Genomic DNA, 16,733 nt, shown 5'->3' with positions numbered 1-16,733 from the left:
GGTTGAGAGTCCGCCTGCCGATGCAGGGGACGCGGGTTCGTGCCCCGGTCCGGGAAGATCCCACATGCCGCGGAGCGGCTGGGCCCGTGAGCCATGGCTGCGGAGCCTGCGCGTCCGGAGCCTGTGCTCCGCAACGGGAGAGGCCACTGCAGTGAGAGGCCCGCGTACCGCAAAAAAAAAAAAAAAAAAAAGAATCCACCTGACCACAAAGGGGACACGGGTTCGAGCCCTGGTCAGGGAAGATCCCACATGCCGCGGAGCAACTAAGCCCATGCGCCACAACTACTGAGCCTGTGCTCCAGAGCCCATGAGCCACAACTACTGAAGCCCACACTCCTAGAGCCCGTGCTCCACAACAAGAGAAGCCACCGCAATGAGAAGCCCGCAAACCACAACGAAGAGTACCCCCGCTCACTGCAACTGGAGAAACCCCGCACACAGCAACAAAGACCCAACACAGCCAAAAATAAATACATAATTTTTTTAAAGCAATTAGGGCAATGCCTGGTAACTATTAAGTATCCAATAAATGAGCCCTGTTTTTCAAAACACAATATTGAAATGAGTTCTCATGAAAAGGTATTAAAATATTTATTCTCCTTTATTCAAAAATTCATAAAATAGACCCAAGCGTGTTTTTCTTTTTTCTATGCCAGAGCTAAAATAGATCCTGCAGATCACTAGAGCATTGGTTCTCAAACATTAATGTGGAAGACGTTTGTTAGAATGCAGATTCCTGTTTTTTAACTATAGATTATATCCAAGGGGACCCAGGAATCAGCATTTTAAACAAGCATCCCAGGTGATCCTGATACAGGTGGTCTGAGATTCACACTTGGACCTTTCCAGTTGACTCTCCAAACAGCCTCCTACCTCTGGACTCTACCGCTACTTCTGTGGCTACAGTCTACTCTCCATCCAATAGTCAAAGTGGTTCTTTGAAAACTGAACTCTAATCATATTGCCTCTTTGCACTAAAACCTCCATTTGTGAAACTCAATTAAAACATCTGAGCAACATGGCATAAAATAACCTTCAATTCCTCCCCCAACCTAAATATTTATAATACAGTAAGATCCTGAGATACACCCATCAAGTTACAAGAATTCAACTTAATGAGGAGTTTCATTTAATAAACCTGGTTCAACTTACATGACATTTATTTACAAGGATCATTTCTGATACTTCATGCCTTGTGAGCAGCCGAATGCTGGGAAACAAGAAACATCATGCAAGCAGCCTTACATTTGTACATTTGATATAAGTGTACTCATGGCTTGCTAGTTCATAATACATACTAATTATCCTATGTATCACTTGCATCGTTTTCATTGATTTTTTTTTGTATGCTTTATGGTTTTCTTTTTTTTTTTTTTTTTTTGCGGTATGCGGGCCTCTCACTGTTGTGGCCTCTCCCGTTGCGGAGCACAGGCTCCGGACACGCAGGCCTAGCGGCCATGGCTCACGGGCTTAGTTGCTCCGCGGCATGTGGGATCTTCCCGGACCAGGGCACGAACCCGTGTCTCCTGCATCGGCAGGCGGACTCTCAACCACTGCGCCACCAGGGAAGCCCCTATGGTTTTCTTGAATGGAGCTTGCATTAAAGTTTCAATTACATAAACACTGAGTATCAATGAATACTTGGTAAGTAGACTATTAAGTGCACTATGTAGAAAGCTAAAAACATGCTGAAGGAACGCAGTGAACAGACACACAAGGTAAATAATGAAAGGAAACCATCTTGTCACGTTGTGTCATGATGACTAATTCCTGAAGAAACTGTGTACGTTTTAACAGGGTTTAGTGTTGTTTAGTGTAAAATGGTATTAATTTTGTAAGTCAAGCGTGCATTCAAACATTTCCTATTGAAATCAGGAGTAATTATATGTTTGACTCATGAGAATTTAAAACTTGTCTTAGGAGATTTCCAGGAACAAATTCCTTCCTAAAACAGAGAAGATAACAGTGTTGTCTTTCTGGCAGATGAAAAAAAATGTACATTCTTTTAGTATCAGAGCAATGCAATCTGAAACAATGAGAAGTTATTTCCCACCTAATGAACAGAAAAATTTTTAATTATGATATTTGATGTTGGTCAGGGTACTGAAAAACAGACATTCTCATATACTGCATGTTGGTTTCCTTATCACTGAAAGGAAGCTAGCATTTTGTTAAGATTGAATGAGTTGGGGCTTCCCTGGTGGCGCAATGGTTAAGAATCCGCCTGCCAATGCAGGGGGACATGGGTTCGACCGCTGGTCCAAGAATATCCCACATTCTGCGGAGCAACTAAGCCCATGCACCACAACTACTTAGCCCACGTGTCACAACTACTGAAGCCCACACACCTACAGCCCATGCTCCACAACGAGAGAAGCCACCACAATGAGAAGCCTGTGCACCGCAACAAAGAGTAGTCCCAACTAGTCGCAACTAGAGAAAGCCCGCGCACAGCAACAAAGACCCAATGCAGCCATAAATAAATTAATTTAAAAAAAACATATTAGTGGCTTCCCTGGTGGCGCAATGGTTTAGAGTCTGCCTGTCAATGCAAGGGACACAGGTTTGTGCCCCAGTCCGGGAAGATCCCACATGCCATGGGGCGGTTGGGCCCGTGAGCCATGGCCGCTGAGCCTGCGCATCCGGAGCCTGTGCTGCGCAACGGGAGAGACCCCAACAGTGAGAGGCCCGCGTACCGCAAAAAAAAAAACGAACATATTAAAAAAAAGAATGAGTTAACCCACACAAAGTGCTTAGAAAAGGATGTAGCATACTACATATAATAATCTGCCAATAAATAGGAGCCACTATTATTGTTGTTATTATTAATCACCACAGATAGAAGTGTAAATTTGTACAGCCTTTCTGGAGGGCAATCTGAGAAAGCATCTTAAGAATTTATTAGATTAGTAAACAAAAATTCATGCTCAGGAATATTCATCACAACATTAAAACAGTGGAGCATCAGAAATAACACAAATGCCCACTAATAAGCAAATAACAAAATAGATGAGGACACCTATGTGAGCACAGCCTCCTTTTTCTACAAAATCTTTGGCAACAGAAATAATATCTGCAAAATTTTTTAACGCATAAGTTAGTACTCCTGATTTTATGTCAAGTGGGCAGCTGCCCCACCACAACCAAAAGAGGTTTCAAATATTTTATCCTCTGTAAAGCTGACCTTACATTAGAACCAAAAGCTTTTCCAACTATGCCCATGTTTATGCACAATACTGCCACAATAAATTCTAATGTATTGAAAAGCATGCTAATAACTATAAATAATAATAAAGCACCAACTACAGGCATAGCACAAAGCTTCCCAGCCCTGAAAATTAAGAACAGATATTAAAGTATCAACTCTTAACTTCTTCTTTGCGATCTATTCCAAATCACGCTCATTAAGGGTTCCTCAGGTAAAAGAGTGGAGAAATTGGTTTTTCACATGGGGAGAGGGCAGGGGAGAATGGCTGGCAGCAATATCTCATTATTCTCTCAATTACATTTTGATCAGTTATTCATGGGCACTTTTTTATTAAATAAGAAATAGAATTATTCTCTAAACTTTTCAAGTTCTGATAATGCTATCCAGACACCCAAACTTTCTCCTAGATAATGTAAAGTTACTAATTATTCATCAGAAGCAGAAAACCCCCCGTCTTCAGTTAAGTGTAAGATTCTGCTAACCAGAAATTGGACATATTTATTCTACAGAACCTCCATGTGCTAGATGCTGACGATACAAAGATGAAAGAGACTAGGCCACTGGAGGTGGGTGGGTGAAAGGTTAACAGTGAGAAACAGAAAACATTATAAGAAGTACCACTGGGGCTAAATCTTGAAGACAACAAAGATGTAAGGAAAGGTATTTCCAGCAGAGGAAACATCATGTACAAAAACACAAGGACGTCCAAGTCCAGTGTTTGAAGGAACCACACAGTTCAGTGTGATATGAACATGGGAGTATGGGTTTACATGTGAGGTCCACATGTAGGAGGAGAAAGAGAATTAGGCTCACAGTGAGCTGCAAGAGGAAACATAAAATGGTCCATACATACCATAGGACCAAGATTACTCTCTAAGAGAGGCTTCTGATGATCCAGAGAAAATATCATCAGAACAGATTCTTACTTTCCAAACTGGTCAGTGATGGTATTTATCATAAGTTATTTAGCCTACTACTTTAAGAGAGCATACTCCTTACACCTAAAGCAATTAGAGAAAGAAGAACAAAAATCCCCCAAAGTTAGCAGAAGGAAAGAAATCATAAAGATCAGATCAGAAATAAATGAAAAAAAAGAAATGAAGGAAACAATAGCAAAGATCAATAAAACTAAAAGCTGGTCCTTTGAGAAGACAAACAAAATGGATAAGCCATTAGCCAGACTCATCAAGAAAAAAAGGGAGAAGACTCAAACCAACAGAATTAGAAATGAAAAAGGAGAAGTACCATCTGACACTGAAGAAATAAAAGGACCATGAGAGATTACTACAAGCAACTATATGCCAATAAAATGGACAACCTGGAAGAAATGGACAAAAGCACAACCATCTGAGACTGAACCAGGAAGACAAAGAAAACATAAACAGACAAATCACCAGCACTGAAATTGAAACTGTGAATACAAATCTTCCAACAAACAAAAGCCCAGGACCAGATGGCTTCACAGGTGAATTCTATCAAACATTTAGAGAAGTGCTAACACCTATCCTTCTCAAACTCTTCCAAAAGATAGCAGAGGGAGGAAAACTCCCAAACTCATTCTATGAGGCCACCATCACCTTGATACCAAAACCAGACAAAGATGTCACAAAGGAAGAAAACTACAGGCCAATATCACTGATGAACATAGATGCAAAAATCCTCAACAAAATACTAGCAAACAGAATCCAACAGCACATTGAAAGGATCATACACCATGATCAAGCAGGGTTTATCCCAGGAATGCAAGGATTCTTCAATATACGCAAATCAATCAATGTGATACACCATATTAACAAATTGAAGGAGAAAAACCATATGATCATCTCAAGAGATGCAGAAAAAGCTTTCAACAAGATTCAGCACCCATATGTGATAAAAATCCTCCAGAAAGTAGACATAGAGGGAACATATCTCAACATAATAAAGGCCATATATGACAAACCCACAGCCAACATCATTCTCAATGGTGAAAAACTGAAACCATTTCCACTAAGATCAGGAACAAGACAAGGTTGCCCACTCTCACCACTCTCATTCAACATAGTTTTGGAAGTTTTAGCCCCAGCAATCAGAGAAGAAAAAGAAATAAAAGGAATCCTAATCGGAAAAGAAGAAGCAAAGCTGTCACTGTTTGCAGATGACATGATACTATATATAGAGACTCCTAAATATGCTACCAGAAAACTACTAGAGCTAATCAATGAATCTGGTAAAGTAGCAGGATACAAAATTAATGCACAGAAATCTCTTGCATTCCTTTACACTAATATTGAAAAATCTGAAAGAGAAATTAAAGAAATATTCCCATTTACGATCTCAACAAAAAGAATAAAATACCTAGGGATTAACCTACCTAAGGAGACAAAAGACCTGTATGCAGAAAACTGTAAGACACTGATTAAAGAAATTAAAGATGATACCAACAGATGGAGAAATATACCATGTTCTTGGATTGGAAGAATCAGCATTGTGAAAATGATTATACTACCCAAAGCAATCTACAGATTCAATGCAATCCTTACCAAACTACCAATGGCATTTTTCACAGAACTAGAACAAAAAATTTCACAATTTGTATGGAAACACAAAAGACCCAGAATAGCCAAAGCAATCTTGAGAAAGAAAAACGGAGCTGCAGGAATCAAGCTTCTAGTCTTCAGACTGTATTACAAAGCTGCAGTAATCAAGACAGTATGGTACTGGCAAAAAAACAGAAATATAGATCAATGGAACAGGATAGAAAGCCCACATATAAACCTATGCACTTATTTTTTATAAAGGAGGCAAGAATATACAGTGGAGAAAAGACAGCCTCTTCAATAAGTGGTGCTAGGAAAACTGGACAGCTACATGTAAAAGAATGAAATTAGAACACTCCCTAACACCATACACAAAAATAAACTCAAAATGGATTAAAGACCTAAATGTAAGGCCAGACACTATCAAACTCTTAGAGGAAAACATAGGCTGAACACTCTATGACATAAATCACAGCAAGACCCTTTTTGACCCACCTCCTAGAGAAAGGGAAATAAAAACAAAAATAAACACACAAAAAACAAACGGAACCTAATGAAACTTAAAAGCTTTTGCACAGCAAAGGAAACCATACACAAGAGGAAAAGACAACCCTCAGAATGGGAGAAAATATTTGCAAATGAAGCAACTGACGAAGGATTCATCTCCAAAAGTTACAAGCAGCTCATGCAGCTCAATATCAAAAAACAAACAACCCAATCCAAAAATGGGCAGAAGACCTAAACAGACATTTCTCCAGAGAAGATATATGGATTGCCAACAAACACATGAAAGAATGCTCAACATCACTAATCATTAGAGAAATGCAAATCAAAACTACAAGGTATTACCTCACAATAGTCAGAATGGCCACCATCAAAAAATCTACCAACAAAAAATGCTGGAGAGGGTGTGGAGAAAAGGGAACCCTTCTGCACTGCTGGTGGGAATGTAAATTGATACAACCACTATGGAGAACAGTATGGAGGTTCCTTAAAAAACTAAAAATAGAACTACCGTATGACCAAGCAATCCTACTGCTGGGCATATACCCTGAGAAAACCATAATTCGAAAAGAGTCATGTACCACAATTTTCACTGCAGCTCTATTGACAATAGCCAGGACATGGAAGCAACCTAAGTGTCCATCAACAGATGAATGGATAAAGAGATGTGCAACATATATACAATGGAATATTACTCAACCATAAAAAGAACTGAAATTGAGTTATCTGTAGTGAGGTGGATGGACCTAGAGTCTGTCATACAAAGTGAAGTAAGTCAGAAAGAGAAAAAAAAAATACCATATGCTAACACATATATATGGAATCTAAAAAAAAAAATGGTTCTGAAGAACCTAGGGGCTGGACAGGAATAAAGACACAGACGTAGAGAATGGACTTGAGGACATGGGGAGGGGGAAAGGTAAGCTGGGACGAAGTGAGAGAGTGGCATGGACTTATACATACTACCAAATGTAAAACAGATAGCTAGTGGGAAGCAGCCACATAGCACAGGGAGATCAGCTCAGTGCTTTGTGACCACCTAGAGGGGTGGGAGGGAGACGCAAGAGGGAGGAGATATGTGGATGTATGTATATGTATAGCTGATTCACTTCCTTATAAAGCAGAAACTAACACACCATTGTAAAGCAATTATACTCCAATAAAAATGTTTAAAAAAAAGAAAGCATACTATATAATCCAACCTTACAGCATGCCCTTAAATAAGATGATACATTAAGAAAATGTTCAACTTATTAAACTTCAAAAGACAAAATGTATTATTTTTATCATGCCTAACAAAACAACTAGTACTACTAATACTATCACCATCATCCCCTTTTATCGAGCACTTACTATGTATCCTGTACAGTTTTAACCTTTGTTAAGTCTTCACAACTCTCTTGTTGTTTCCTCAGTGGACACATAAGAAAAATAAAGTTCTCAGAGTTTAAGTTACCTGCCTAAGAAAACACAGCTAGTTAGGCCAGGGCCAGGATTAGAACCCAAAATCTATCTTTAGAGCATGTGTTTTTGTTTGTTTTATTTGTCCTTCTATTGCTTAATTTTTATTTTTTCCCCTGCTTTATTGGGGTCTAATTGACAAATAAAATTGCAAGACATTTAAGTATACAATGTGATGATCTGATGTATGTATACCTTGTGAAAGGATTAACATCAAGTTAATTAACGCAGCCATATCAATCTCCTCACATATTTACTATCCTTTTCTTCCTTCCTTCCTTCCTTTTTTCTTTTTCTTCTTTCTTTCTTTGTAAGAACAATTAAGTTCTACTGTCTCAGCAAATTTCAAACACAAAATAGTGTTATCAATTACAGTCACCATGTTATAATTACATCTTCTGACCTTATTCATCTTAAAACTGAAAGTTTGTACCCTTTTACCAACCTCTCCCTATTTTCCCCACCACCTGGCCCCAGCCTGTGTTTAACCCACCAAACTATGAATACTGCTTCAGAGTCTTAGTTACAGTATTTGCTAGTAAAACTGAATAAAAACAAATAAAAACACCAATTTGATTCCATATAACAGCTATATTCTAGTGTAAAAGAGAAAAAAACATGGTTTTCATTGCCCATATAAAATGGCACTGGCTTCTGTGTTAGGACTGAATCATTTTCAAAGTTCCTTATAGTCCTAAGATTCTATAAACCACCACTGAAGTAGAATTACAATCTATGTGTGAGGTTCTTTAAAGAGTCAAGGAAAACTCGAGCTTCTAGCAATTTTTTTCCTAAGAGAACCACAGAAAGGAACTGAGAAAAACAAATCTGTTGTCATCACACCACCTGAACTCACTTCAACACCTTTTATTTGATCAACAGGCTATAAATGTTACCAAGACTATCACCAATGGGTACATTCTCCAGGTTCCTGTGGTCTACTACACTACAAAACTGTAGGAAGAAAGCTTCTAAACAGAAAATACATAAACTAATTTGACCAAAATACCAAGTTTTGAGAGTAATATCTTTATAATGCACACAGACAGAAGAGCTCAGTGGGGGTTTATTAGCCCAGGGCCCATGGGAATACTAAGCACAAATGTGAAATAGTTCTTTCCAGGATCTCAAATGGTCCTTAATTCAGAAAAGCTTAAAAAGTAAACGATGTCATGTAAAGACACAACCGAGTCTACATCAAAAACAAAATATATCCAAACACACAAATATATTTACTTCACTGGTGTTAGAAGCTGTAAGTGCCCTGGAATGGGAGTCAGAAGACGAGGGTTCAAGTTCTCGCTTTGACCAAGGCACTTTAACTGGTCTACCACATTTAACTTCTCTGCAATTTAGTTGCTTTATCATGTAAGAGATGATGTCAAAGTTGCCTAACAGTTCTAAAATTCTAGAATTTCTTCAGAAGAATCGAAAGTTTTCTAAGCCAAATCAATTCAATGGAGGAAAGATGGCCTTTCCAGTAAATGGCACTGGAGCAACTGAATATCCATTGGCAAAAAAATAACCGTGAACTAATCGTCACACCTTACATAAAAGTTAACTCAAAATGGACCACAGATTTAAATGTAAAACTATAACAACTTTTTAAAGATAACATAGAAAATCTCGTGGATCTAAGGCTTGGTGAAGACTTCTTAGACATGACACCAAAAGCATAGTCCATCAAAGCAAAAAATGGATAAATTGGACTAAACCAAAATTTAAAACTTTTGCTCTCTGAAAGATTGTGTTAAAAGGATAAAAATACAAGCAATACACTGGGAGAAAATATCTGCAAACCACACAACTGACAAAGGACTAGTATCTAGAATATACAAAGAACTTCCAAAAACAACATTAAAAACGAAACAATCCAATTAGAAAATGGGCAAAAGAGATGAGACATTTCAGTAAAGAGAATATGCAGATGAAAAATATACACATCAAAAGATGTTCAGGGGATGGTGGTGGTGGTAGGATGAATTGGGTGACTGAGATTGACATATATACACCAATATGTATAAAATAGATAACTAATAAGAACTTGCTGTATAAAACAAATAAATAAATAAAATTCAAATAAATAAATAAAAAGATGTTCAATATCACTAGCTACTAGGAAGTTGCAGATTAAGACCACAATGAGATATTGCTATACACCAATTAGGACAGCTAAAATTTCTTAATGGTGATAATACCAAATGATAGCAAGGATGCAGAGAAACTGGATCTCACATACATTGCTGATGGGAAAGAAAATAGAGCAGCCAATAAGTAAAATAGTTTGGCAGTTTCTTAAAAAATAAGCATACACTCAAAATACGACCTGGCATTTGCACTCCTAAGCATTTACCCAGAGAAATGAAAACTTCTGTCCACACAAAACCTGTACCTAAATATTCACAGCAATTTTACTTGTAATAGCCAAAAATGAAACAACCAAAATGCCAAGTGAATAAACTGTAGTCCAACAATACCATGGAATAGTACTCTGTAATGAAAAGGAACAAATACAAGAAACTTGGATGGATCTCAAGGGATTTATGCTGAGTGAAAAAAAAGCCATCTCAAACGGTGAGGTAATGTACAATTCCACTTACAGAACATATGAAAAAATTATAGAGATGGGAAACAGATTACTGGATGCCAGAGATTAGGCATGGTGGAATGAGGGAGTGAGCAAGACTATATAGGGTTAGGACAAGGGAGATCTTTGTGGTGATGAAATAGTTCTGTGTCTTGATTGTGGTAGTGGTTACAAAAATCTGCACACGTGATAAAATGCCATACAACTACACACAAACTTTATATCAGTATCAAAGTCCTGGTTGTGGTAGCAAACTTTTAATCACAGAAGATGTAATTACAGAAGATGTACTTTGAAACCTCTCTGTACTATCTTTGCAACTTTCTGTGAATCTATACTTATTTAAAATAAAACATTTAAAAAGAAGCTTTCTAGGAAACTTTTCAGTGTTGAGTAAAATTGATAACTAAATACCCTGCCAATTAGGCAAGGAGGATTGAGTCATCCTTCACTTCATTCCTGACATCCAATTCATCAGGAAATCCTAGGGCTCCTTTCAAAATGTTTCCAGAATCCTACCATTTCTTATCATCTATACCCAACACTCTGGTCCAAGCCATCTTCCTTTCTCTGGATTATTGTCTGTTCTCCCTGCTCATACACACAGTGTATTCTTTTCACAGAAAAAGGACCTCCTTTAGGTCTCTTTAAAAGCTAGGTCGAATCTTTCAAAGACTTCACTTATGAGTAAAAACTAAAGTCCTCAAAACTCCCTACAGGTCCTTCAAAACATGTAATACTCTAGACTCTCTCTGTAATGGATTGACTGGTGGTCCCCATCTGTAACACCCACATCCAAGAACCTCTGAATACGACCTTATTTGAAAAAACAATCTTTGCAGATGTAATTACAATAAGCATCTGCAGAGGAGATGAAACTGGATTATCCAGGTGGGCCATAATTCCAATGACAAGTGTCCCTGTAAGAGAGAAAAGGTAAGACGGTACCCAGGAGAAGAGGAAAAAGCCATATGGAGATGGAGGTAAAGACTGGAACTATGCAGCCACAAGCCAAGGAATGCCTGGAGTCACCAGCAGCTGGAAGAGACAAGGAAGGATTCCCCTCTAGAGCCATCAGGGGGAGCAAACTCTACCAACACCTTGATTCAGGGCTTCTGATCTCCACTCCAAGAGAAAAAAATTTCTGCTGTCAGAAGCCAGCTCATTTGTGGTAACTTATGGCAGCTCTAGGAAAATAATGCTCTGTCCATCTGGCCAAGCTCCTTTCTCTCCCCAGATATACTGGCTACTTGTTACTCAAACATGCCAAGCACACGCCCCCATCTCAGGGCCTCTGCACTTGCCCCTTCCCCTACCTGGAACTCTCTCCTCCCAGATTTCTCTATGGCTCTCCCACCTTCAGATCTTTGCCCAAATGCCGCCTTATTAATTATTAATTAACTGTGCAACTCCATTACCCACACTCCTTATCTCTTCCCTGCCTTATCTTTCTCGGTAGCACATACTGCCACGTGTCACACCATACATGTTCTTTGTTTACTGTCTCTCTGTCCCCACTAGAAAGGTGACAGAGATTTTTTTGTCTGTTTTGTACTGTTATATCCGTGGTGACTAAAAATGTTCCTAAATGATAGTAGGTTTTTGAATATTACTTGCTAAATGATAAACTAAAGCTAGATGAACTAAAGATGATATATATATGGGTCTCTTCCTATTATAGTACTTTCCAAACCCAACTTCCTTAATTTTTGCTACAGCTCCTTACGAGAAGTACAAATACTCACATTTTTTAAGTCTACTATCTATGTGTTACTTAAATACCTACTTGAGCCTCACCTTAAGCAATAATATGCATGAAATTACAGGTTTAGAATGTGAGTTATATATTTCTTCTATTATAAACTGCATAACTATTAACATTTAGAATGTTCACCTAGGTATCCCAAACATCAGCCTTGGTGCCACCAGCTGTCTGCACATCACATCAAGGCAAATGTTGGCCTTCTCCTGTCCCCATGGTTCACCACATGCAGTGTAATGAGGGTCACAAGGAAGGAGGAGCCCTGTAAATATGCTTAAGTTTGAGAGGAATCTCAGAGGTGAAAATGGCAGCCAAATTACGTTGCCCTCCAACCCAAGATGGAAATTCACAGAATCTCCTATTCCCTCCTCTTCACAGGCACAAAGTAAAAGACAATAATAACCCATTTCTATGTGGATGGAGCTCTACACTGTCCACAAAGTATTCCTCAACTCTATTTTGACTCTCACATCTACCCTTGAAGTCACACTAATTATCCCCATTTTATGTATGAGGTAAGCTGATTTGCTCAAGGTCATATGTGGGATTTTAGCCAACATTTATTGAGCTCTGTATCAGTTCAGGCTCACGGTAACAAATACACCCAAACACAATGTGGCTCAAAGTGTCCTTTTTGCTAAAGTCACAGTCCTGGGGGACCTCCTTGGCGGTCCAGTAGTTAAGACTCCACGCTTCCACTCCAGGGGGCATGGGTTTGATCCCTGGTCAGGGAACTAAGATCCTGTGTGCCATGTGGCATGGCCAAAAATAAAAATTAAAAAGTTAAAAACAAATAAATAAATAAAGTCGCAGTCCTGGGAGAGTGAACAGGTAGGTAGGGGGTTCTACTCTATGGGGGTTGCTCAGAAACCCAGGTGACAGAGGCTCCGCCACCTTGACCACAAAGCTTCCAAACTACCTGGATCATCACCATCTCAAGCAACAGAAAGGCCCAAGAGCATAAAGGAACCATGTAGGAACCATATAGTCTTCATAAGCTAAACTTGCCCACACCACATCTAGTCACATTCCACTGGCCTAGAGCTCAGTCACAGGACCAGCTGCAAGGCAGGCTGAGAAACACCATACAGCTGTGCGTCTGGAGAGAAGGAGAGACGGCTTCAATGAAGAGATAATAGTTTTGACATGAGTGTTTTTTTCTGTGTCAAGACTCTCTTCTGTGTGCTTATTAACACATACATTAGGAAAGGAATATGTATCAATTACTTATCAAGCCCATAATTTCAAGGATATCGTTGCTTAAGGTGAAGCTTAACTGTGGATTTAACTTTTTAAAGAACAGTGAACAGATTCACAAGAAAAGTATTAAACCTATAATACTGTTATTTAAACATCACAAAAACCCCAGAGACAATTCTGTTATTCTAATCTAGACATGGAAATCAAGACACAAAGGCTTAAACCAAATGTCCAAGGCACAAGGCTAGTAAGTGGCTCACACGTCACCTAAATATGAAAGAGACTTGCGGCGGATGCCATGGGTGCGCCACCCGCGTGGCCTCAGATCCCTCCACCATATTTTGCATGCAGGCTCTGCATGCTCTCACTTCCAACAGCCAGACCCTGGGGCCCTTTGCCACGGGGTACCGAAGCCAACTTGCCCTTAGGCATGAAGACTCAGAGTGCCTGGGAATTTACATCCCTATGGGAGGGATGAGGGTGTATAAATACCTCAACTCCCCTTCTGCTCATAGGGACAGTTCTGAGGTGGTCACACACTTTTTCCAAAGCTGCCCTGTAGAAATAAAGCAAAGTTACCTCCTCAAGACTCAGCTGAATAACACACCCTTCTCAGCCTCCTCCTCCTACAGGTTCAACTTCCCCAATCCTTCCAGATTTTCCTAGGAATACCTCGCCCTAAAATCACTTTCACATGAATCCTTTTTCTCAGGATCTGCTACCAGGGAACACAAACTAAAAGAAATCTAAGGGTTATACTGGTTCCAAGTTCCCCAAATGACAATCACTCACACCCAATTCTTGCTATATCCACAGAACACTAATACTATTACCGATTTCTTTATGTGGCTGATTTTAAATTAAAGAACTTTATTTTAAAAGGTTACTTTATATCACTGCCCATGCTGTTTGCATTACTAGGAGGTGATACCAATACAATTTAAAAACAAAAGAAATTCAATTCTGGCTAGTCCAGGCAGAAAGTTCTGAGCTGAAGATCTTAAAAGTACACTGGCACAGGACCAAATAATTCTCCTTGACAATATCTTAAGGTTTCAAAGATATTTAAAAGAAAGTAACTTCCTCACTATGTGACTCACTGGTGTTTGATGCTGCATCCCCGTGTCACCTAGTCTTGTGTAACGCCAATGGTACACACCCCACACTAAGGAAGGGTTGCTTTAGTAGCCATTTTGCAAAGCTGTGTATGTATCCAGCACATACCACAATTCATGGTACATAATTGATGTTCAATAAATGTTAAACAGTTTATTGAGTGAACTGAGTCTGAGAAAAACCGAATGTCTTCCTAAAGCCACACAGCTGACCAGTGGGCCAGAAATAGACACAGTTAACCTTTTCTTTCCATGCCATCTGCCAGCATCTAGAATCAAGATGTGGTTCATTCCTAAAAACCCACTATGACGTTTCCTAGATGACTTCATCAACGGCAGTAAATCAATACAAGTATATAGATTTTTACTCTCTTAGAATGTTTGTTTCCCCCATTCTCCTCAAAACTCTTTGAGAATTCCATGGAACACTGCTGGCTGATTTTCATCCACTATTTTCTATTAGCATAACAATACCCTCTTTTTATTGCTCTCCTTTTTTGACTACTGCTATTACTCCTTTTTTTCTTTCATTATAACCCTCAGAACTGATTTCATTTTTATGTCCATTATTGTTCAGTTATAATCAGCTTTTGATTGCATGCTGATTATTGTTAAATTTCAACTTTATACTACTGAAGAAAAACAGTGCTTGGTGTTATGCTTCTGATTACAAAATCAGCTGCATTAAGTTATTTAACTGTTTTTTAAAAGGTCTGTAACACAAGTTTTAAAATGTAGTTTTTCTGTTTAACCTTGGATGAGCTGTCTGAATAAAAAGAATAGTTAAGAACTGGGTGAGATAAAAAAAAATAATGAGGTTTATTGTTATTTTATTTAAGCAAAAGGAAAAATACCAGAAATTGAAACATCTGAAGAAGTAAGGCTCTGTATTTATTCCATTTTTTTGCTACTGTTCAAAGTATTTCTAGAACTCCTATTTCAGAAGCGGTATCAAAGCCTGTGCCCCATTCCTCAGAATATTCTTTTCTTCTTCCTTTAAATCGATTTCACTTTCAGAAATGGTCAGAGCTTCTCAAATCCAACAGTGGTGAATGGGATAGTGGGAAACAATGTTTTGGTTCCAAAACAAGTACATTAAGCCTATTAAAGCAAGACAACTCGTGGTCATCATTCATGGGCTAGCTACCCAAGCAGGAATAAAAGATGATGTACATGTCTAGGATAAGCGCAGAGACTCCAAAAATGTCTAGGTATAAAAGCTCAAGGTGAACCAAGCAGCATGCACACCACACAATGCCAAGGGGCACAATATTCGCTTCCTAGAGCTGCCATAACAAAGTACCATAGACTGGACAGCTTAAACAAGAGAAATGTATTGTCTCCCAGTTCTGGAAACTAGAAGTCTGAGATCAAGGGTTGATCTGAGGGTTGATTCCATCTGATGCTGTGGGGGACAATCTGTAACCATGCCTCTCAGCTAGCTTCTAGTAGTATGCTGGTAATCTCTGGTGTTTCTTAGCTTATAGAAGCATCATCCTTATCTCTTTTTTTTGCATTCAGATAGTATTCTCCCTGCTTGCATTTCTCAGTCTAAATTTCCCGTTTTATAAGGACATCAGTCCTATTGGATTAGAGCCCACCCTAATAACCTCCTTTTAACTTGATTATCTCCATAAACACTCCATTTCCAAATAAGGTCACATTCTGAGGTACCGGTGGTTAGGCCTTCAAGGTATGAATTTTGAAGACACAATTCAACGCATAACAGGCACAACAGAAGAGATCAGTGTGAGTGACACAGCAAGGAGCTGTGCAGGACAACAGCTGTGACAATAGGGAAGTTGTTTAAAGTCTCTGAACCACGGTTTGCTGCGCTTTAAAATGGGCTTAGCAATGGAAATGAGAGTGCCTACCTCCTAGGGTCACTATGAGGACTCAAGGTGACAGTCCTCTTCAGGTGCACAGTACCAGACTGGGCCTAAGGAATGTGCTTGATAAATGTCAGGTGTCTGTTTCTACATGGGCCTACCTTCAGATGATCCCGACAGACACTATTAACAGCCACTGTGTAGGGGAGTCCAAGAGAAGCAGTAGAGCTGTACACCCAGAGAGCCCTGGGAAGCCCTCTTGAACACCAAACACCTCTCACTGTAATTGTCCATTTCCCATTGGTCTCAACCACACGTCTGTATGTTCCTTAAAGGCAATAGCTGTCTCATATGCCCAAGCTTCCTACCAACCCACTATCTTCTGGGCCTAATAATACACCTATTATGCATTTAAAAAATACCCAAAAGAAGGATAAATGATTGTGAATATTTAATAAAAAATTAACCTTAAAGGTATTTCTTAACAGACATTTTGACCAGATACGGGAAGGTGGAAGCAACCCAAGGGTCCACTGATGAAGGATATA

The 16,733-nt window shown here is 39.1% G+C and overlaps 1 protein-coding gene across 5 annotated transcripts in view; it reads right to left on the bottom strand.

The window, feature by feature from the left end:
- Positions 1-16,733, bottom strand: part of SUCLG2 (succinate-CoA ligase GDP-forming subunit beta) — a 621,393-nt gene that overhangs the window by 583,325 nt on the left and 21,335 nt on the right. The window lies entirely within an intron of this gene.

This window comes from Kogia breviceps, chromosome 10 (genome assembly GCF_026419965.1).
Source record: "Kogia breviceps isolate mKogBre1 chromosome 10, mKogBre1 haplotype 1, whole genome shotgun sequence".
NCBI lineage: Eukaryota > Metazoa > Chordata > Mammalia > Artiodactyla > Physeteridae > Kogia > Kogia breviceps.
This window is presented reverse-complemented; position numbering and strand designations above follow the sequence as displayed.